This window comes from Schistocerca serialis, chromosome 1, assembly GCF_023864345.2.
Source record: "Schistocerca serialis cubense isolate TAMUIC-IGC-003099 chromosome 1, iqSchSeri2.2, whole genome shotgun sequence".
NCBI classification, from domain to species: Eukaryota; Metazoa; Arthropoda; class Insecta; order Orthoptera; family Acrididae; genus Schistocerca; species Schistocerca serialis.
The window spans coordinates 670,104,863-670,127,141 of record NC_064638.1 but is presented as its reverse complement, the minus strand read 5'-3'; the positions used below and the strand labels follow the sequence as shown (position 1 = coordinate 670,127,141).

The 22,279-nt window shown below is 43.4% G+C and overlaps 1 protein-coding gene and 1 pseudogene across 1 annotated transcript in view; one reads left to right on the top strand and one right to left on the bottom strand.

Moving 5' to 3' along the window:
* Positions 1-22,279, bottom strand: part of LOC126422867 (phosphatase and actin regulator 2-like) — a 110,711-nt gene that overhangs the window by 50,493 nt on the left and 37,939 nt on the right. The gene's annotated exons all lie outside the window — the stretch shown is intronic.
* LOC126424759 (5S ribosomal RNA) lies at positions 14,106-14,223 on the top strand (annotated as a pseudogene).

The following is a 22,279-nucleotide window of genomic DNA, read 5'->3' as shown; positions in this document are numbered from 1 at the left end:
AGATGGTTGTCGTCTTGCAAACGTCCCCATCTGTTGACTCAGAGATCTAGACGTGGCTGTACGATCCGTTACAGCCATGTGGATAAGATGCCTGTCATCTCGACTGCTAGTGATAAGAGGCCGTTGGGATCCAGCACGGCGTTCCTTATTACCCTCCTGAACCCACCGATTCCATATTCTGCTAACAGTCATTGGATCTCGACCTACGCGAGCAGCAATGTCGCGATACGATAAACCGCAATCGCGATAGGCTACAATCCGACCTTTATCAAAGTCGGAAACGTGATGGTACGCATTTCTCCTCCTTACACGAGGCATCACTACGTTTCAGCAGGCAACGCCGGTCAATTGCTGTTTGTGTATGACAAATCGGTTGGAAACGTTCCTTATGTCAGCACGTTGTAGGTGTCGCCACCGGCGCCAACCTTGCGTGAATACTCTGAAAAGCTAATCATTTGCATATCACAGCATTTCTTCCTGTCGGTTAAATTTCGCGTGTCTAGCACGTCATCTTCGTTGTGTAGCAATTATAATGGCCAGTAGTGTAGTTGGCATCTGACAGCGAGTGGGCTGAATGCAATGGCATTGTCGGTTTCCACTGTGTTGCCAATTTCGCTGCGCAAATAATAGTACCTTCCAGTTCTGAAGTTGTAAATTTTTGCTGGTACGAAAAATCCGCATATTTCAAGAAAGAAACAACTACGGCGCTAATTAAAATTAAGAACGCGTTTTTGACCTGCTTAGGCACACTGTACAGACCTATACCGTAACTGAATTGCAAATTGTTCGCGTGACTTTACTAGGAGGTAGATACTGTAAAGTGATTTCCTATCGTCGCGGAAAGCGGAATACGGTGGCAGAGTCGATGTCGCAACTTCGGACCTTAACCGCCAGATGCCAACTAACTTAAATCAGACTACAGTACACTTCTCACCAGAAGAAATAAGATCTGCCGCTGGCACAGTATTCTGTTACAGCCAGAAAAGCCCGGGAAAGACCAGTTAAGCGGAATGGATGGTGTCTTGAAAAGAGGTTACATAGTGAATATCAAGTAATACAAGGATATTGGAGAGTAATGCAATAAAATGAAAGAAAGCTTAGGGAATGAGACACTAAAATTACTTGATGATTCTGTTATCTAGGTGGATAAATAACCGAAACTGGCAGACAAAGAGGATACAAATGCAGAACGGCAATAGTAAGGAAAATGAGTGAGAAAAAGACAAATAGCTACCATCGAATTTAAATTTTAAGTTTTACCAAGTACAAGGGCAACCCTTTGTCGAATTGAAATGTGGACAATGAACAGTACACACAAGCAGAATAGAAGCCTTCGAAATGTGATGCTACAGAGTGATGTAATGGAAGGGACGGAGAGATCTGGAATCGGAGCACATTTGCGACTGGATCCAAGACTTCCTTGCAGACGGAACTACAAGGGTGAGTCAAATGAAAACCTTAAATTTGGAATAACAAATCGAAATTTCGCGCCGTTATCCTGTAAGCTGGTAAACGTGCTACAAACAGTGTGCAGAATGGCCTGTAGGTGGCAGCATAGTGAAGATGCATACATACCGTCGCAGTATCAGTATGAAGATGGCCGCCCCACTTGCGACTAGCACCAGGGAAGAACAGCGTTCTGTTATTCGGTTTTTGCGTAGTGAAGGTGTGAAACCTATTGAAATTCTTCGACGAATGAAGGTTCAGTACGGTGATGCATGTTTGTCACAGCAGCAAGTCTACGAATGGAGTAGGAAGTTCGCAAATGGTGTGACTTCAGTGGAAGATGCTCCTCGTCCAGGTGAGACACAACGAGTTGTGACTCCACAGAACATTGCAGCAGTTGAAGCCATAGTGAAGGAAAACCGCCGAGTGACACTGAATAACATTGCAGCATGTTTACAGATTAGTCATGGCTCAGCACACCACATTGTGCATGATGTGCTCCAGTTTCACAAAGTGTCTGCAAGATGCGTGCCACGGCAGCTGACTCCTGAAATGAGAGAACGACGTGTTGATGCTTGTGAAGAACTTCTTCGGCACTTTGAACGAGAAGGCGATGGCTTCCTTGCAAGAATCGTTACTGACAGACCTGTATTTTGAGTGTCTTCCTCATCCACCATACTCACCAGACCTTGCCCCAAGTGATTTCCATATGTTTGGACCACTCAAGGACGCAATGGGAGGAAAGAAGTACCGTTCTGATGAAGAGGTGCATGAGTGGTTGCGCGGACTACCAAAAGAATTTTTTTCTACAGGGATTTATCCACTTTGAAAGCGCTGGAGGACTTGCATTGAGCGTGGGGGAGATTATGTTGAAAAGTGATACAGCTTTATACCACTTCTACATAATAAATAATATTTAAAAAAATATTTAAGGTTTTTCATTTGACTCACCGTCGTAAATACTTCGCTCTTAACGGAACAAAATCGACCGATGTAAAGGTAATGTCCGGTGTAGCCCAAGGAAGTGTGATAGGGCCGTTACTGTTTACAATATACGTAAATGATCTAGTAGAAAGCGCCGGATGCTCTTTAAGATTGTTCACAGACGATGTGGTTGTCTATAACAAAGTGGCGACGCCACGAGATAGTAACGATTTGCAGAATGAACTCCAGAGAATTGATAAATGGAGCAGGCTCTGGCAGTGGACCTGAACGTAAATAAATGTAACACACTGCGCATACACAGGAAAAGAAATCCACTACTGTAAAGCTGCACTATTGATGACAAACCCCTGGAAACAGTATCTGCCGTAAAATATCGACGAGTAACTATTCGGGGCGACCTTAAATGGAATGGCCATATAAAACAAAGAGTGGGGAAAAACAGATGCCAAACTCAGATCCATAGGAAGAATCTTAAGGAAATGTAACTCATCCACGAAGTACGTGGCTTATAAGGCGCTTGTTCGATCCATTCTTGAGTATTATTCGTCTATCTGGGATCCCTACCAGATAGGACTGATAGAAGAGATAGAGAAGATCCAACAAAGAGCGGCAAGTTTCGTCACGGTATCACTTAGTCGGCACGACAGCATTACGGAGATGCTCAACCAACTCCATTGGCAGACGTTACACACGAGGCGTTGTGATTTAATACTGAAACAGAGAGCACTTTCGCGGAAGAGTTGGACAAGAAATTACTCCCCCACCCCTACATACGTCTCGCGTAATGACCATGAGAAGAAAATTTAAGAAATTAGAGCCAATACAGAGGCTTACTGACAATCATTCTTCCCACGAGCTATTCGCTAATTAGTGATACAAAAAGGACCCTCCGCCACACACTATTAGGTGTCTTGTGGAGTATGATGTAGATGATGTAGAAGAGGTGCTGAATCAAATTGCGAAGAAAAGAAATTAATGGCACAATTTGACTAAAAGACGGGATCGATCTGAGGACACATGTGGGGCATAATGAAATAATTAATTTGGCAATGAACGAAATAGAGTGGACAGCTGTATCAAATCTGTCTTCGTAGTGAAGACTACAACAACACACTCCCTCCCTAATTGTCAAATTTCATCACACAAACTGCACGTGACACACACAACCTGTTCATTGCCTCTCTACAACCACAAGTTTTGGATGGATGCGGGAAAACCCGCGACCGCGACAAAATTTCGTGTTTACAACACCATCCAGAGTGCTGCTTCTTCTATTGGTAGCAAACTCGATTCTGAGTGCACCGGACATCCACTCAAAACTTAAAGAGGCATCTTTCGATGAAAGTCACGCAATGGACTTAATAGCGGAACTATAGACTTGCGCGAGCTATAGGAAATCAAAAGACAATGTTTTTACCAACAAACTCGACAAGGCATCTTTTGCTTTTCAAATGTTACAGTTTCTTCTGTAGAATTAAATGTCGATACAAGCGAAGTAGTTAATGCACTTATGCTATAGCAAAAGCACATGCCCTCTTTACACAGCAATGTATTTGTAATATATGTGTGCTGTATTCTTAAGTGACATTGTATGTGTATGCGGTTCTGTTCGATGAAGAGTGCAAAAAAAAAAAAGAAAAAAAAAGAAAGCCGTTAGAGCTTCATTAAGCTTGCTATGTAATGTATTTTTCGGTGAGATGATGCCATCAGGGCAGATCGTAGCCGGGATCAAGATTCTGTTATTGAGGGTCTAACAGGTTCTCAACATAGTTCGAATCGCAATGTTGCCGTCCTGGGACAGTCTACAGGAGGACTGTAATTAAACTTTCACTTCTTGAGACAGTGTAGACAGAAAACTATTTACAGTATGGATATCAAACTTTATAGGAATAATATTCAGACTGTGCGCTGCAGGATTTGCGTTGTTAGGAGTGTTAGTGTCTTGACCTGCTGTTGGATTGATACTGCGACCTAGGGTTGAAGCACGAACATTAGTATGCATTACAGTTGCAGGTAGTGAACATGGGTCAGGACAAGGTGAGCAGAGCTTTACTCGTAAATCTGTCTTATCAAAACAAAAGTAATAGTGCCTGCGCTCTTCGCGAGTATCGACGCATTAAGGGAATATGGAGAGGTCTTCTTTCCGCTCAGGGATTGAAAAACATGATGCGCAAGTTCGAATTAACTGGCGATTTGGGAATTGTTCCTGGGAACGGCTGACGGCCGACTGCGCCACAAATATTTGAAGTAGTTACTATTGCCATGACTGAGAATGCTGGACGCAATCTGCGACCATCAAGCAGAGGACGAGCTATGTCTCGTCAGCTGAACATTCCATGGTCCATCGCTCGAAAAGTGATGCGAACAAGTGTGAAATAGTTTCTACAGTGCGGACGCAGGCTGCCGTGGATGCAGGTGGTCGTCACATTTAGCAACATTTGTAACCCGGAACGTAAACGTGGTACGCAATTAACAAATGCTCGCTCTCATGTGGAAATTAAAACGTGTTTCACTGAACTGTTTATTCGTTACTTCTCTTGACAATGTCCTTACAAATGTTTCCACAAAATTTCATTGTCGTACAATCACTCGTTTCTTTATAGGTGCCTATCAAGTAACGGAAGTTTAATTGCAGTAAAACCACCCTGTATATTACTAATGTAAGCGACTATCCTGGGATACGGAATCAAATACCTGTTGCAGGTTGCCTATCTAACGGCTTCCAGCGGCAACAAAAATTTGATACTTCATATAAACAGTGATCCAATTCAAAAACTGAAAATGCTGAGATAATGCACCCAATAAGAGGGACTGCAAAATCTTATGTGAAAGGTAGAACACTGTAAGACAAGTAGTATCAGGGTTGCCACAAGTTTCCCCAAGTGAAATTCCCTGATATTTCCCTGATTTCCAGACAAGTTTTAGCATGGTTCCCTGACAAATTTTTAGATCTCAAGGATAAGTTAAGACGTAAGTTGACACTCTCTCTTTGCAGCTACGGTACAAGAAACAATAATGCAAACAAGGAAATATCTAAAATATACTTGCAAGCAGATGGTATTTCCTGATTTGAGCAAAAATCTTAAGTACTAACATCAACATCTTTTTTTAGACGGAAAACGCTAGCTAAATGATATGTGTGTTTCATTAAGACCACAGATGTTATTTTATTTCAGTAAAACGAAACACATTTGATGACAAAAATACGCATTTCCTTGGAGTCGCAAGACAGATTTATAATACCTCCACGGATTTCACAAAAAACCTCAGAAAAACTAGGCCTCTTGAAAGAAGTGTATAAGGTGGGGAAGAATTGTGTAAACCAACACTGTAGGTGGCCGCCAATAAAATGTTGGTTCTACTATGTTCGTTATTGTCGGTTATTATTCACAATGTTATATCTATTATTTTAAAGGTATTATGTGATTTTTATTTCGAGAAATATATGAGTACATAGCGTACAAACCACCAGCGATTGAAACAATTTTCTTCTTCTTGTTGTCGATCTTTCTAACATATAAACTACTTTTGAAGTGCCAAAATATAATTGAACAAATAAAATGTCTGTAAAACGCCTCACTGTACAATGTTCTTGCGGCGAGAGAGTCCCAATTCCTGAATTCCATCGCCCACGGCCTCTGGCCTGCTGAAGAGCACCGCAGACCTGAGTTCATGGATAAACCATGAAAATTCGCTGCATTACGCTAGACAGAAATAAACCCGGCCTGTGGGCATATCGGTGAGACTAAATTCGACGGACAGGGCCTGCACATTATTGGGAACGGATTGCTTCAGATCGGCGGGCTCAATCCATTACAGATACTCGCAGAAAGGGCCTGTGTTGTTGACCTGTCACGGAAATCCCATCATGTGGGCAGCTATTCACGAGCCACAGACAGCGTTTTGATGAACTGAGGCCATGGTGATCAATCCATGCAACAGATATGGTGTTCAAATACTCCAATACAATCAATAATAATGAGGATACGTAGTAACTCACCGTAAAACCGTAAAGATGATTGCTGAGCTGCAGACAGCCACACAGAAAAGACAATCACACTCTCACAACTAAATTTCCAGCCATAGCTTTTGCCAGAAAACAAGGGCATACACACATTCACACAATTATTCAGACACAACTCATGCACACAAGACTGAGGTTTCCGGCCGCTGCGTCTACAGTCTCTGAGGATCATATCCAAACGAACCACTGCTATTGCCTCCCTGCCTCCCGTCGGCAGCTGCTATGCTAGCGGCAAGAAGTGGTGGCAGCACTGGATGCAAGCTGAGGGGAGTGGTAGGAAGGGGGGAAGCAGTAGGAATGAGGGAGTAGGCAAGCGGCGAACGTACTCAGATGCAACCAGCAGGGACGATGCAGGATACCTCAGTAAACAAACCATTTCATCTACCGAGACAGAAACGAGATTTTTCCAGGTTTTTTTTTTTTTCAAATTTCCCTTATTCCACTGGCGTGTTTGAAATTCCCTGATATTCCCTGCTTTCCAGAACCTGTGACAACCCTGATTATAGTTATAACTGTGTATACGTTTTGACGCAGCGTTAACTCACCAAGCGCAAATATGCAGACTACATTCATCCAGTATCTGAAAATGACAGCACTTAGTGGCTTCCGACAAACTTTTAACATAGTTTCAAACCTTTTTAAACTTTTTTTTTTGCTTACATGCTTTACGTCAAATATTTAACACATTAACTCATTCGAAACCAGGAATTTCAAGCTGTTTTATACGTGGGAATTCGATTCTTTAAATGGCCGGGGGTTTATTGATCATTCCTAATGCTTATTCTGTAGTTACGAATTAGTTTCATAGCCTTTGAAAACAAGAAGAACTGCCGTTTAAACGGGCAGAAACGGTTTAATTTGACCACCTCTAATATGCCGATGGTCCTCTACAGCATGTCGTCCAGTGCAATGGTAGATAGTGCCCGAAGACCGTTCGGCGATGGTTACCCACTCTCAGTCTCAGTCTCAGTCTCTCTCTCTCTCTCTCTCTCTCTCTCTCTCCCCCAACTGCTGCACTACTCTCAAATACGCAATTGTCTACAAGCAAACTGCAGACACTCTGAATCGCTCGTGGCAGTTTTGTAAAAAACTGCTGTTAAGGTCTTCATCCTTCGTGTCAACTGTTTTGTGTTTATCTATTTTTGTACCGTTTTGTGAATACTCTTTAAACTGGTAGGGGGCACTGACACACAGGAAAAAGACAAATACAATTTCATTGGATAGCACGTCCATTATGTTTTCAAATCAGGAGCACTGCCATGAGTCTAGAACAAGTGCGCCTGTGAATTGTATTGCGTCGACAAGTCCTTTGGAGTCTGGATATGTCTGACTGTACCTCATAAAAAAATCATCATAGCTTAAAAATGGTTCAAATGGCTCTGAGCACTATGGAACTTAACTTCTCAGATCATCAGTCCCCTAGAACTTAGAACTACTTAAACCTAACTAACCTAAGGACATCACACACATCCTTGCCCGAGGCAGGATTCGAACCTGCGACCGTAGCGGTCGCGCGGCTCCAGACTGAAGCGCCTAGAACCGCTCGGCCACTCTGGCCGGCTCATCATAGCTTAAAATGGTATTGTCCGTTGGCATTTCTACAGTCTTCCTCGCAGCGTCGGCTCTGTGCCTTACGTACCACAGATTGAGTGAGTGAGCGAAGGGAGTCCTCACTGTGTAGTGCAGTCGGTGTATTAAGTGGTCCGTAAGCACGCAGGCGCTGAAAGGTCTGCTTATTTACAGTCCAGGTTACCTGACGCTCACGACACGCAGTAACCATTCCTTGGCTTGTTTATTCGCTCTCGTGTCGTGCATAAGGGGCTTCAAGAAGCAATGTGCAATGCGAAAATCGAGCTGAGTTCTTTGGAGTAAATAAAGCCCACTTAACAAGGAAGGCATTCCACACTGAGCTGTAATTCAGTTGGGCAAGGAAATCAATCATGCCGATGACAAGGGAATCATATTGTATTCGCTTGAAATGATGAGGAAGTACAAACTAGGAAGGGTCTTCCCAAATACGTGCCCAGTGTCTTAATCGTTGTGCTATTTCACTCGTTTGTTATTTGCGAATTTCCCCGTGTAAACACTGCTACACTTCTCGTGATTCATGTTTTCTGAATCTTTACTATGGTAATAGTGTGTCTATCAGTTCGTCTGTTGTACCAACAAAGAAACTTCAACAAGCCTCTCAGACTTCTTCCCAGTCCACTGAACGAGGGTCCTCAACGCAAATCCGTACGAAAAGGAATACAAAATGAGACTGACAATACAATCAGGATCTTCTGCATTCTTCAGTAATACTAGAATTACATTTCTGAAGTTTGTCTGAAACAGAGGCAATTCTTGGTTCTCAGTACTATTTCATTAGAATACTGTGACAAATGTGATATATAAGATCTATGTACCAACTATTCAAAGATGACGTGCTCCTACAATAACAGAACAAATATTTAAAGTTAGCCGGCCGTTGTGGCCAAGCGGTTCTAGGCGCTTCAGTCCGGAACCGCACTGCTGCTACGGTCGAAGGTTCGAATCCTGCATCGGGAATGGATGTGTGTGATGTCCTTAGGTTATGTAGGTTTAGTTAGTTCTAAGTCTAGGGGCTGATGACCTCAGATGTTAAGTCCCATAGTGCTTAGAGCCATTTGAACCATTTAAAGTTATGTTAAAGAAATTACATACAGTCATATTTACACCAACGATGAACGATAATTAAATATAACAAGGAAGAAAAGCACATGCAGGTTAAGTAGCGAAATTCTGTAAAATAATTGTAATCTTCCTAGTGTTAAGTACGTTATATATAAGAGCTCTGCAACAACCGCTCGAAAGTAACGTGCTCCTAAAATAGCGTGAACAACTCGAACTAATTTATGACCATAACATGATGTCATAGGTTGGTTGGTTGGTTGGTTGGTTGGTTGGTTGGTTGGTTTGGGGAAGGAGACCAGACAGCGAGGTCATCGGTCTCAGCGGATTAGGGAAGGACGGGGAAGGAAGTCGCCCGTGCCCTTTGAAAGGAACCATCCCGGCATTTGCCTGGAGCGATTTAGGGAAATCACGATGTCATAGGAGCAACGACGTATATGACATAATCTGTTACCAAAAAATCATCCGTTAAGTAAGTTATAATGCGCCTAGTATATCTACAGATATGACTTGTTCCTACATCAAAATCACAAGTGTCCTTAATGTATCCAACGTATGAAACTTCCGTTTTAGATACTAGAAAATGGCCTAAGGTCGAAATTGTACAATCGTACAGAAAATAAAGAAAATAGCAGTTGAAGGCTTCAAGAACTTATTAAAAAAAAATCGGTCACTCTTTTACCCTTTTCCAAACAGTCCAGCATGTTAATTTCAAGTGACTTCCCCCACCTACTCCAACGCATTGTTTAGCCAGCAGCCTTTTCTCCGTAGTGTAACGATGGACTCGTACTTCGCCTACAATCGCGCAACGAGCGGACAGGTCCTACGTATGATAATGCGGTCCTACGTATGATAATGCAACGTCTCCTAGCATGAACCTTAAATGTCGTCAACACGAGCGGTTGTGGTGTGGAGTGTGCAAACACAGTTGCCATCTGTCACTTCTAAAGAAGAGATCACAATAGATTATAACGAAGATTTCAGATCCGCAGTGTTCGAACATTTACTTTTCAATTCCTTTAACTAAAGCTCTCTACTAGCGGGAGGTTTCTTTTAATATCTGACAGCTTTAGTAGGTATGGTCCTATTCGAGTTGGTATGCCCTTGTCTATTCAGCCAACCATTTTCACGTGGATGCCGAGTCACAGTACACCATGGCAGATTTCACATATACTAATCACTGCCAGAAGCGAAAGAAGCGACGTATCAAAGGAACTTTGTCAGGATTGACAGGGGATGGAAACCCGGACTGAAGTGTATGAGCTCTGACACTATCACCGAGCTACAGTAATTTCCTATATCCAGTAATATATGGTCTTCAGGGCTGTTGTAGTACCACAATGTACTTCCAAGTCAGTTTATGTAGTGGTTACACTCCAGGTTTATTTAAAAAAATGTTTCGTCTGTGCTTGATAGCCTTGTTTAGCAATTTCTTCGTAATGTGTGACACCAATCACTGAATATTGCCAGGAAGAAATAACTATGATGGTGACGGCTAGAAAACTTATTTACAACCCTACAGGGTTCACGTCATTCTAAAGCGATACCACTTATAAAATGTTCTGCTATGGCATAGAAATGTTCGGACTTGTCAATACACCCAGCGATAGTGACTCAACAATTTAATTTCCAAGGTATGTTGAAGATAGGTAAATCAGCATTTACAATGACGTGACAACTATCATAGGCTAGTGATATTCCTACATACAGATGGCGGTAGTATCGCGTACACAAGGTGCAAAAAGAGCAGTGCGTTGGTGGAGCTGTCATTTCTATCCGGGTGATCTATGTGAAAAGGTTTCCAACGTGATTATGGCCGCCCAACGAGAATTAACAGACTGTGAACGCAGAAGTTGGGCCTAGACACATGGGACATTCCAGTTCGGAACTCGTTAGGGAATTCAAAATTCCAAGATCCTCAGTGTCAAAAGGTATGTCGAGAATAGCACATTTCAGGCATTACCTCTCACCATGTACAACGCAGTGGCCGACGGCTTTCACTTAACGACCGAAAGCAACAGCTTTTGGGTACACTTGTCAGTGCCAACAGATAAGCAACACTGCTAACAGACAAGCAACACTGCATGAAATAACCGCAGAAATCAATTTGGGAAGTATGACGAACGTATCCATTAGGACAGTGCGGCGAGATCGCGTTAACGGGCTATGGCAGCACAAGCCGAAGCGAGTGTCTTTGCTAACAGCGCGACATCGCCTGCAACACCTCTCGTGGGGTCGTGACCGTATCGGTTGGACGCTAGACGACTGGAAGACCGTGACCTGATCAGAAGAGTCCCGATTTCAGCTGGTGACAACTGATGGTGTGGGTCGAGTGTGATGCAGACCCCAAGAAGCAATGGACGTAAGATGTCAGCAAGGTACTATACAAGCTGGTGGTGGCTCCATAATTTTGTGGGCTGTGTTTACATGGAAGAGACTGTGTCTGGTTCAACTGAACCGATAAACGGCTGGAAATGGTTATGGTCGGCTATTGGAAGACAATTTGCAGCCATTCGCAGCCTTCTTCTTTCCAAACAACGATGTTATGCAAGAGATGAAGCGTATAACATGGAACCATGCAGAGGATGCACTGGGACATGGTTGCAGCCTATTGACTCAGGTTATTCAGTATTTTCATCGAATAAGCAGCAAACGAAACTAAGGAGAAATTAGGAATCGGAATTAAAGTTCAATGAGAGGAAATGAAACTTTGTTCGCCAGTGATATTGTAATATTGACAGAGAGGATAAAGCACTTGAAAGAACGGCTGAACGGAAAGAATAGATCTTATAATTAAATTTTTCTCTAGACATTTAAGTCTCATTTTCATCTACGATAATGATGGAAGCTGAATAAATGAATTAAAATTTGTGCTACGTGCGTGCAGCAATGTTAGTCACGTTGCTGCGGAGGTGTAATTGTAAGTATTTCTGTCTAGTAAGCAAGGAGACCCGAGTTCAAGTCCTGACCATGGCACAAGTTTTACTTCATTTATTCAGCTTCCATCATTATCGGCACGAATAGAATTTTCAAAGTGGTTATAAGATAATCAACATCTATAAAAGTAAAGCAAGGGTAACTGAAAGTAGCGGAATTAAAGATGATGCAGCGGGAATCAGATTAGGAAATTGGACGCCAAAAGCAGAAAAGTTTTGTTATCTAGGTAGCAAAATAACTGATCATAGCAGATGTGAGGAAATATAAACTCCAGCCTGCCAAAAAAAAAAAAAAAAAGAAAAAAAGAAAATAAAAAAAAAAGAAAGGAAAAAGCGAACTATGTTAGCATCGAATACAATTTAACTGTTAGGAAACCTTTTCCGAAGGTATTTGGTGCGATGCCTTGTACGGAAGTAAAATATATATGACAAACAGTTTAGAAAGAAGAGAAAAGCCGTTTTTGAAATGTGGTGCTACAGAAGAAAGATGATGATTAGATGGCTAGTCAAGTAATGATCCTTTTTTTTGTCACCAGTCTTCTGAGTGCTTGCTCTGATGCGGCTCCTACGAATTCCTCTCCAGTACCAACCTCTTCATCTCAGAATAGCCCTTGCACTCAGTGCTCTGAATTATTTGCTTGATATATTCCAGTCTCTGTGTGCTCTTACAGATTTTCCTGCCTGCAGCTCCCTCAAGTATTAAAGAAGTTATTTCTTGATTCCTTAACACGTTTGGTATCATCCTGTCCCTTCTTCCTGTCAATGTTTTCCACATGTTCCCTTCGTCGCCGATTCTACAAATAACTTTCTCAATTCTTGTCAGTCCACTTAATTTTCTACATCTTTCTACACCATCATATCTCAAACGCTTCGATTATCTTTTGCTCGAGTTTTCCTAAAGGCCATGACTGTCTTCCAGATACGTAATGTTGTGCTCCATACGGACATTATAAGAAATTTCCACGACAAAATAAGGGCACTGTTTGATACTGCCAGACCTCTTTTGACCAAGAATGCTCTCTCTGCCTGAGTTAGTCTGTTAGTCTTCTTCTTGCTCCGTCCGTAGTGGGTTCATTTTGCTGCCAAGGTGGCAGCATTCCTTCACTTCATCTACTTCGTGGTCATCACTTTCGATGTTAAGTTTATCTCTTATCTCGTATCTGTTACTCCTCCTTAGTATGTCTTTCTTCGGTTTATTCTCAATTCACATTGTGTACTTTTACACTCTTTATTCCATTCAATAGGCGCTGCAAATACATCCTCACTCTGACTGGGCATAGCAATGTGATCAGTGAATCTATTCAGTTATCATTGATACCCTTTCACCCTGAACCTCTCTTTTGTTTCCAGGAGAAAACTCGGTGGAAAGGATATCAATAATGAAGATTCGCGGGTGGTATTGCTATTTTCAGTGCAAGTGAGGAAAAACTGCAGGACGTGTTGAACAGAATAAAGAGATACCGAAACCAATTCGGTAGAAAAGAAACTTACGGCGCAAATTGACTAAAAGAAGGAATCCGTTAATAGGACACATCCTACGGCATCAAGGAATCTTCAATTTAGAAAAAGAGAAAAGTGTTGGGGCAAAAATTGTAGAGAGGAAGCAAGGGTTTATTACAGTAAGCAGGCTAGAATGAACGCAGGGTGGAGTACATTTGCTGACAGGGGCCCTATGGACTTTACCTCACCGATCTGATTCATATTGACAGGATGTACAGGGCACGGCTAGGACTTCAACATATGGAAACAGGACGACGCAACAGGTTTCGAGAAAATCGAGTATGATAATTTTACATGTGCTAAGATAGTCTGTATGGTCGCTAGCATTCAAGAATTCCGCAGTCTAGAGAGTAAGCCCTTAGTTTCAAAAGCGCGAGATCCCTGGAGCGAATCTCCCGCCTGGAACTTTATTTTTTCATTCCACGTAGTTCTTACAACAGATTTATCATGAATAAGCCGATTCACTAATCATTTTCATAATCTTTCTCCTGAAAACAGGAGAAACAAGTTTTCAGAAGGAGATTGGAAATACAAGAAGGATACAAAAGAACTGTCAACCAAATCAGTATAGTCATTTTATTTACATTATTGTATCTACATTTGTGGCCAACGGCCTTGCCGCAGAGGTAACACCGGTTCCCGTCAGATCACCGAAGTTAAGCACTGTCGGGCTGGGTTAGCATCTGGATGGGAGACCATCCGGTCTGCCGAGCGCTGTTGGCAAGCGGGGTGCACTCAGTCCTTGTGACGCAAACTGAGGAGCTACTTGATTGAGAAGTAGCAGCTCCGGTCTCGGAAACTGACACACGGCTGGGAGAGCGGTGTGCTGACCACATGTCCCTCCATATCCGCATCCAGTGAGGCCTGTCGGCTGAGGAAGACTCGGCGACCGGTCGGTGCCGTTGGGCCTTCAAGGCCTGTTCGGGAGGAGTTTAATTTTAGTGTATCTACATTTGCGACAAATAGTATTACGTAACCTATGGAGCACTGCACGGATTAGAATGACACTGATCATGAAACATGGGAAACAATGATTATTGCAAAGTACAGTATGGCAGTTGTCTGTTCGTATAATTGATTCGCTTCGATGGTCAATAAATCCATAACTTTCAGTGTGGATGCACACTTCGTTCAACCTCCGGCAGGAATGCAAAAATTAGCGAGCATGGAGGACTTGGGCTAGGACTACGGGCAGGAGGCGCTAGGTGGGAATGGTGGCCCGCCGAGATAGTCCGTGCATTTGCGACAAACACTGTGTCCGGATGGCGCAGTGGTTAACGCAGCTGCCTAGTAACAAGAAGATCCCGGGTTCGAGTCCCAGTCCGGCACACATTTTCACTTATCACCGCCGCTTTCCGCACAAACTCCTGATGCAGCTGATCTCATCAGTTTCTTCCCTTTCTTTTCTTCCTCCCCCCCCCCCCCCCCTCCAACTTGAACTACATAATATGTAAGTAGGCTGTTTAGGTTTTCTTATTGGTAAGCCACGTAGCGCTCTGTATGAAAATCACTGGCTGTGCTGTGTGCAGTCTGTGGCTAGTTTGCATTGTTGTCTGCCATTGTAGTGTTGGGCAGCTGGATGTGAACAGCGCGTAGCGTTGCGCAGTTGGAGGTGAGCCGCCAGAAGTGGTGGATGTGGGGAGTGAGATGGCGGAGTTTTGGACAGAGACAGTAAATTTGTAAGACTGGATGCCATGAACTGATACAGATATTATGACTTTTGAACACTATTGAGGTAAATACATTGTTTGTTCTCTATTAAAATCTTTCATTTGCTAACTATACCTATCAGTAGTTAGTGCCTTCAGTAGTTTGAATCTTTTATTTAGCTGGCAGTAGTGGCGCTCGCTGTATTGCAGTAGTTCGAGTAACGAAGATTTTTGTGAGGTAAGTGATTTGTGAAAGGTATAGGTTAATGTTAGTCAGGGCCATTCTTTTGTAGGGATTTTTGAAAGTCAGATTGCGTTGCGCCAAAAAATATTGTGTGTCAGTTTAAACACAGTCATGTATAATTGTTCTAAGGGGACGTTTCATAAATACAGTATTTGTAATTAACGCCGACTTATTGCATTTGCACTGTTTTTTCAGTGTGTCTATTACGAAACAAACTTGATTTACATTCGCAAACGGTAATAGGTCATCACACAATTTCGTGGCGTACCACACATATCCGTTGTTAGATCTGAGTGAAAAAAAAATACAGGTAGCGAGACTCGACCCGCAGACCTCGTACTTACGGAACTTAGTGCTTACTCGTTCGGCTGTGGAATCTTTGAATACTAGCGACCATACGAAGTATATATGAACACCTAAAATGTTCAAACTCGATTTTCTCGGAAACGGTTGAGACTTGTGTCTTTCTGTTTACATCCATTGAAGTCTTAGTTGCTCCCTACACAGCCTGTCAATATGAACTAAATTTGTGAGTGGATGTTCGCACGGTCCACTCGTGAGATGAAAAGATTCGCACAGGATGAGCAAGCTTGGAGAGCTGCATGAGACGTGTCCGATGACTACCACGAGAACACCGCAGCCTGGCACATTGCATCAATCGGACTTTGGAGACGTGGTGGGTCTCGCGGTGACAGGACGCAGAGTCAGCTGGGGGCTGTCGCCATTCCGATGGCGCGGCACGCAACGGCGGCCGTGAATAAGCGGCGGCGGCGGCGGCGGCGGCGGCGGCGTGGGCGCTATTCTAGGAGCTGTGACGGCGCGCTCGGCTCGCGAAGTGGCTGCCTATTACGGAACGCAGCAGCCGAAGACGCACCGGTTGCGCCCACCTGCCGTCCGCCAAACCACCCACCCACTGTCCTGTTCACGCAGTTTTCCCGTGTAACGGCCGTTTTCACCGAAGAGCACAGATAGCTAAAACACTGCAAGCCAACAATACGGTGCGCCCACTTCTTCTCTCTAGAACTTTCGCCATGGACGTACAGTATAGTGTGATACAGTAAGAGAGCAAGATTTGAATTGTTAATAAAACAGTGTTTTCTGCAGCAAAGCATTGTAATGTTATCGATTTATAACGGACACGGCAGGGAATTATGTTTGGAAGAATACATACGGTAAATAGCGGTCACGGCCGTGCCTAAATTCGAAACAGTGGTTTTGCATAACTGCCGTGGTATTTCGTAGATATAGCGTTTCAATTTCGGTCTTTAATGATTAGGTGGTCATGGGCTTGTTAATGTCAACCGGAGACTTCAACGTGTGTACAGGTGTTAAATCGCAAGATTCTGAACATCAAAACGGGATATGACAGGAATCTTCGCTGTGCACGGTCTGTTGGCAGAAATCGTTTAGTCAATTGGATTTTGTAATCAAGGAGATGCAAATATTTACTGAGAACGCGGTGACCAGTGCCTTACGAAATTTCCACTTAATAAACACGCTGACGAATCGAGGCTCCTGGACTTATGGCCACATTCTCCCGAACTGCCGTGATGTTTGTTTCTAAACGACCATTACGAGGTCATGTCGCGTGTTTTACATCAACAACTGAACCATTATTTCCGAATTTTTCGATTATTCTTTTTATAGCTGATGGAATTGAAACTTTGCTTCTACCGAAAACTGGACGCACTTTACGAATCGTAGCTATGAATTTTCCATCACTTCACTTCATAGTAACGTTTAACAGTAACTATGTGTTGTCGTATGGTGTAACGCTCCATGTTTACTAACTGCTACTGGTCCTATCAACCTGTCACGACATATCGAATCATAACACTCAAAATGGCGCACAAATTGCGCTCTTATTGCAACACACGCGTTATTCCTGTACTTTCTGAAGACACACGCTGATGGCAGCTCGCTGAATCGATACAAATCGGTGGCACTCGACCGGCACAGACAACTTTCCCTCTCTATCCGTTCTAGCCTCACTTCGGTAGCAGACAGCACTGAATCGAGCTCGTCATATGCTTTTGTATAAGAAAACAGACATGGCACGCGGAGGTAACGACACACGAAAGAAAACACAACACAGCGAAGATAACAGAATGCCAACGAACATTACATGGTGTGCTGGGGCTAAATTTGGCAGCGAATCGAAATAAGTGAATCACCATCATAAACTAAAGGCTATGCCTTGTCGATTTAGCCACGTCCTTCTCTCCACTGTCATCCTCTTCAATTCTTTATACGATTTTACCCCATATCTTCTTTGATGTTATTAAAATACGTTGCTATTGGCCTGCCTCTTGTTTTTTTTTTCCTAAAACTTAATACATTCTTCAGGAACTGGTTGTGTCTCAGTATGTGCCCTATCATTTTTGATTTTCTTCTTCCTATATAATTTAGCAGCGTTCTGTTCTTATTCACTTCTCTTAAGACTTGTTCATTACTTTTTCTATCTACCCAGCTTGTTTTCGTCATTCTTCTCCATATCCACATTTCCATTGCTTCCAGTCTCTTTTTCTCTGCCTTTCCCAGAGTCCACGCTTCACATCCGTATGTTAAGACACTCCAGGCAAAAGTTTTGGCAAACTTTTTCCTACTTTCTAGGCTTATATGATTGTCTGTTAGTAAATTCCTTTTATTTTGGAAAGCTTGCTTTGCCAAGGTTATTCTTCTTTTTATATCTGTGATACATTTATTGTCGTCAGTGATTGTGCTCCCCAAATAATAGAAGTTCTCAACCTGCTCTAGAACATCATCTTCTAGTTTAATATGTTAAACATAACAAAAAATCGAAAGAAAATTGAGACAAACCTAGGAGAAGACGAATTTGGTTTCAGATCCGGAAAAGGAACTAGAGAGGCAATACTACCTCTGAGGATGGTATTAGATAGACGAATTGGAGTTAATAGGAAAACATACTTGACCTTTATAGAATAGCTGTCCAAAATCGACACTGTCTCGCAAATTTTGTCGATCCTGCCATTCCCATCAACAACCGCGTCATATATCTCCCTGGAGAGCGCGATTAGCGGAGTGGATTTTGAATTTTTGAAACATTCTCGCATATTCAGGACGATACCACCCACATGAATACCCAATTACATTTCGGAATAAGCATACGCCGAGGAAGTCTAAAATCACAGGCTGAATTTTTACACGTCGATGTTAAGGAAAACGCCCCTGTAAGGTATAAGGTCATGAATGTGTGACGGTATGAGCCTTTTTGCGCAGGTGAATCTACTGTTAGTCCATCTTCAGCATAATGTATAAACAATTAACGCAATTTGCCTGCGTGACGGTTATGAAAACAGCTGATTGAATATCCTCAATCACACTCTTCACTACAATTAGTCACAGTTCGTGATTGACCACGTCATTGAACTAACAGGATAATTTTTAGAATACACTGTAAGACAAAAACAAATGATCCACCACGAAGTAATTATCCAATAGGAACGGAAATCGGTAAAAGTGCCGTACGTATACAGAGAAAAAAATTATTACAACTTCAGAAAAATTGGTTGATTTATTCAAGAGAAAGAGATTCATAACTTGAGCAACTCAATAGCGCGTTGGTCGACATCTGCCCCTTATGCAAGCATTTATCGGGCTTGGTATTGATTGGTGGAGCTGTTGGGTGTCCTCCTGGGGGATATCGCGCCAAATTCAATTGAGGCGTTGGATCGTCAAAATCCCGAGATGGTTGGAGGGCCCGGCCCATAATGCTTCAAACGTTCTCAGTCGGGGTGAGATCTGGCGATCTTCATGACCAAGGCAGGGTTTGGCAAGCACGAAGATAAACTGTCCCCGTTGCGGGCGGTCGTTATCTTGCTCAAATGTAAGCACAGGAGGCTTTCCATGAAAGGCAACCAAATGGAGCGTAGAATGTCGTCGACGTACCGCTGCGCTGTAAGGCTGCCGCGGATGACAACCAAAGGAGTCCTGCTACGAAATGAAGTGGCACCACAGACCATCACTCCTGGTTGTCGGACCTTATGGCGGGCGACAGCCAGGGTGGCATCCAACCATTATCCAGGGGGCCTCCAGAAACATTTTCGGACTGGAATCTCATTGACTGGAGTAGAATTGTCCTCAGTGATGAGTCCCGCTTCCAACTGAGCCTTGAAAAGACGTGTCTGGAGATGCGCCGAACAGCGGTGGCATACCAACCTGACTGTTGCCCGCCATACGGCCCAATAACCAGGAGTGATGATCTGGGGTGCCATTTCATTTCATAACAGGATCCCTTTGGTTCTCATCCACGGCACTCTTACAGCACAGCGGTACATCGACGGTATTCTAAGCCCCTTTTGTTGCCGTTCATGGAAAGCCACCCTACGGTTACAAGTGAGCAAGATAATGCCCGCGCGCATACGCCGAGAGTTTCTACTGCTTATCTTCGTGCTTGCCAAACCCTGCCTTGGCCAGAAAGGTAGCCGGATGTCTCCCAAACGGAGAAAGTTTGGAGCATTATGGGGAGGACAGTCGAACCACCTCGGGATTTTGACGATCTAACGCGCCAACTGGACCGAATTTGACACGGTATACCTCCGCAGGACGTCCAAGAACTCCATTAATCAGTGCCAAGCCGAGTAACTGTTTGCATAAGGACCAGAGATGGGCCAACGCGTTATTAACTCGCTCTGTTTGTGAAGCTCTTTCTCCTGAACAAAACATCAAATTTTCCTGAATTTGTGAACTTTTTTTTTTTAATGTGTATGTTCGAAACATTACTTCCTCACTGTTTTGCAGAAAGTTGATGTCCATAATGATAGTGTCGGCAGGGCGACAAGCTGTTGCCGGCCGCTGTGGCCGAGCGTTTCTAGGCGCTACAGTCTGGAACCGCGCGACCACTACGGTCGCAGGTTCGAATCCTGCCTCGGGCATGGATGTGTGTGATGTCCTTAGGTTAGTTAGGTTTAAGTAGTTCTAAGTTATAGGGGACTGATGACCTCAGATGTTAAGTCCCATAGTGCTCAGAGCCATTTGAACAAGCTGTTAATAGACGAATCGTAGATGCTAAATGGTCCCCATAAATATTTCTAGATTCGTCATCACCACTCGTATTTTTGCCACAGAACTGCAGTTGTCCACCAAAGTGAAGGCTGTGTTTCAAATAGCGCCGATAACAATGTTCGACACGGAATTTCGCATCATTTCTGGTGCCCAGGTTGTGAACAGCATGAAACAGCGGTTAGTGGGCGCCACTTTGTACGTCACTCCCACTGTCGAAACGACTGCGTCAGAGGGATCGCCGAAGACTTTGTCTGTAATTCCAGTTGGCAACAGCAGCAAACTGCTATAGCCGAGCGAGGTTAAAACAATCGGACTCTCATTAGGAAACGACGCGGTTCCAGCTTCCATCCGATGTATGTTTCCTACTTTTCACGTACACCACAGCAATTGAATGGCAGGATGGTTTCTACAACAAGGCCACCTTCTTCATCCTTGGCCACATGCAGTAATCTCGCGTCTACCATGACCTTAATGTTAAAGAGCTGTGATAAACAGATTTTTATACTTCTTTCCTTTCTAACAAATTCAAGTAAACGCCGAGTGAGATGTGTATACACGATAAAACTACAGTTTCATTTTTTTGCAAATCTACTGGGGCATCAAATTCAGGAATGTTAGGGTATAACGTGCAGACGACAATGACGATAATAATGAAAGACTCCAGGCAAGGAGTGGGGAAGGAAAAGCCGTCTTCTTATCAAAGGAATCATACCATTATTTGTCCTAAGCGATTTAGGAAAAATTCGGTAAACCTAGCTCATTGTCTTATCATTGAGCCACCGCCCTTGGTACTGAAGCCAGCCGAGCGGATCATGTGCCACCACAAAGGAAAAGCCGTATTCTTATCAAAGGAACCATACCATTATTTGTCCCAAGCGAATTAGGAAAACCTCGGTGCTGTCCCGAAGTACGAAAATAAAACAGAATTTTAAAAAATGAGAACCCTCAATCCCTAGCCCTTCTCACTACGGGAAGTACGATGATTACCAAGTGCGGAAGACATAAAACCTATGGAGCAGACAGAATAAACAAGCGCTGCTTCTGGCGTTGCCTACACGAGTGTTGCTCTTGAAAAGAGGCACAGCCAGAATCGCGGCAGACGATAATTAAGGAAAATCCCGCGAAATTCGCCTGCACCTTAAAGAAACTTGATCCGATAGTGACAGTGACAAGGCAAGGGAGATGCCACGGAGTGTACTCTAGTACAGAGGGTCGCTCCTCCTGCAGTACAGCCGCGAATGAGAGAAGAATAGGAGCCAACTGTGTTGTTGCCAACTAGGCTCTACCCTTCACCGTGCACTAAATAGAGACCACCGGGACAGGTTTATTTTCTTTTGACACGATTTAGAGGGTGCTCGCACGGACTGGAAAAGATGTGGGCGACGAATTGGCCGCTGTCTTTCGTGAAAAACTGTTGTCGCTACATTCGTCTCTGGTAGTTTAAGAATAGCACTGAAAAAAATACACGCCCACTACCAGGAATTGAGCTAACAACTGTGATCGGTCGATGTAACCCACTAACGAAAGAGTGTAAGCGTAATGAAGTTATCAGTGGGCTTCCACCAATGAGACACCAGTTGCAGCGTAGGGCCCATCTCGTCTTTCTTTAGCATGGACAGACGGATTTCGTTCCGATACGTTCTCATGATTATGCGAATATCTTCAACATTCCCAATAAATAATATGCTCGCGCAACTTACCAATCAAGCACGAATAATTCACCCACTGCTGTGCAGAAACACAAGGACAGCACGCTTGCATTTCACACATTTCTACTGCCAAAAAATACTCTAGCGATTTAAAATGCACCAATCTCAGGACGAAACTTACAACAGGATATATATGAGTATTTCGCTACATA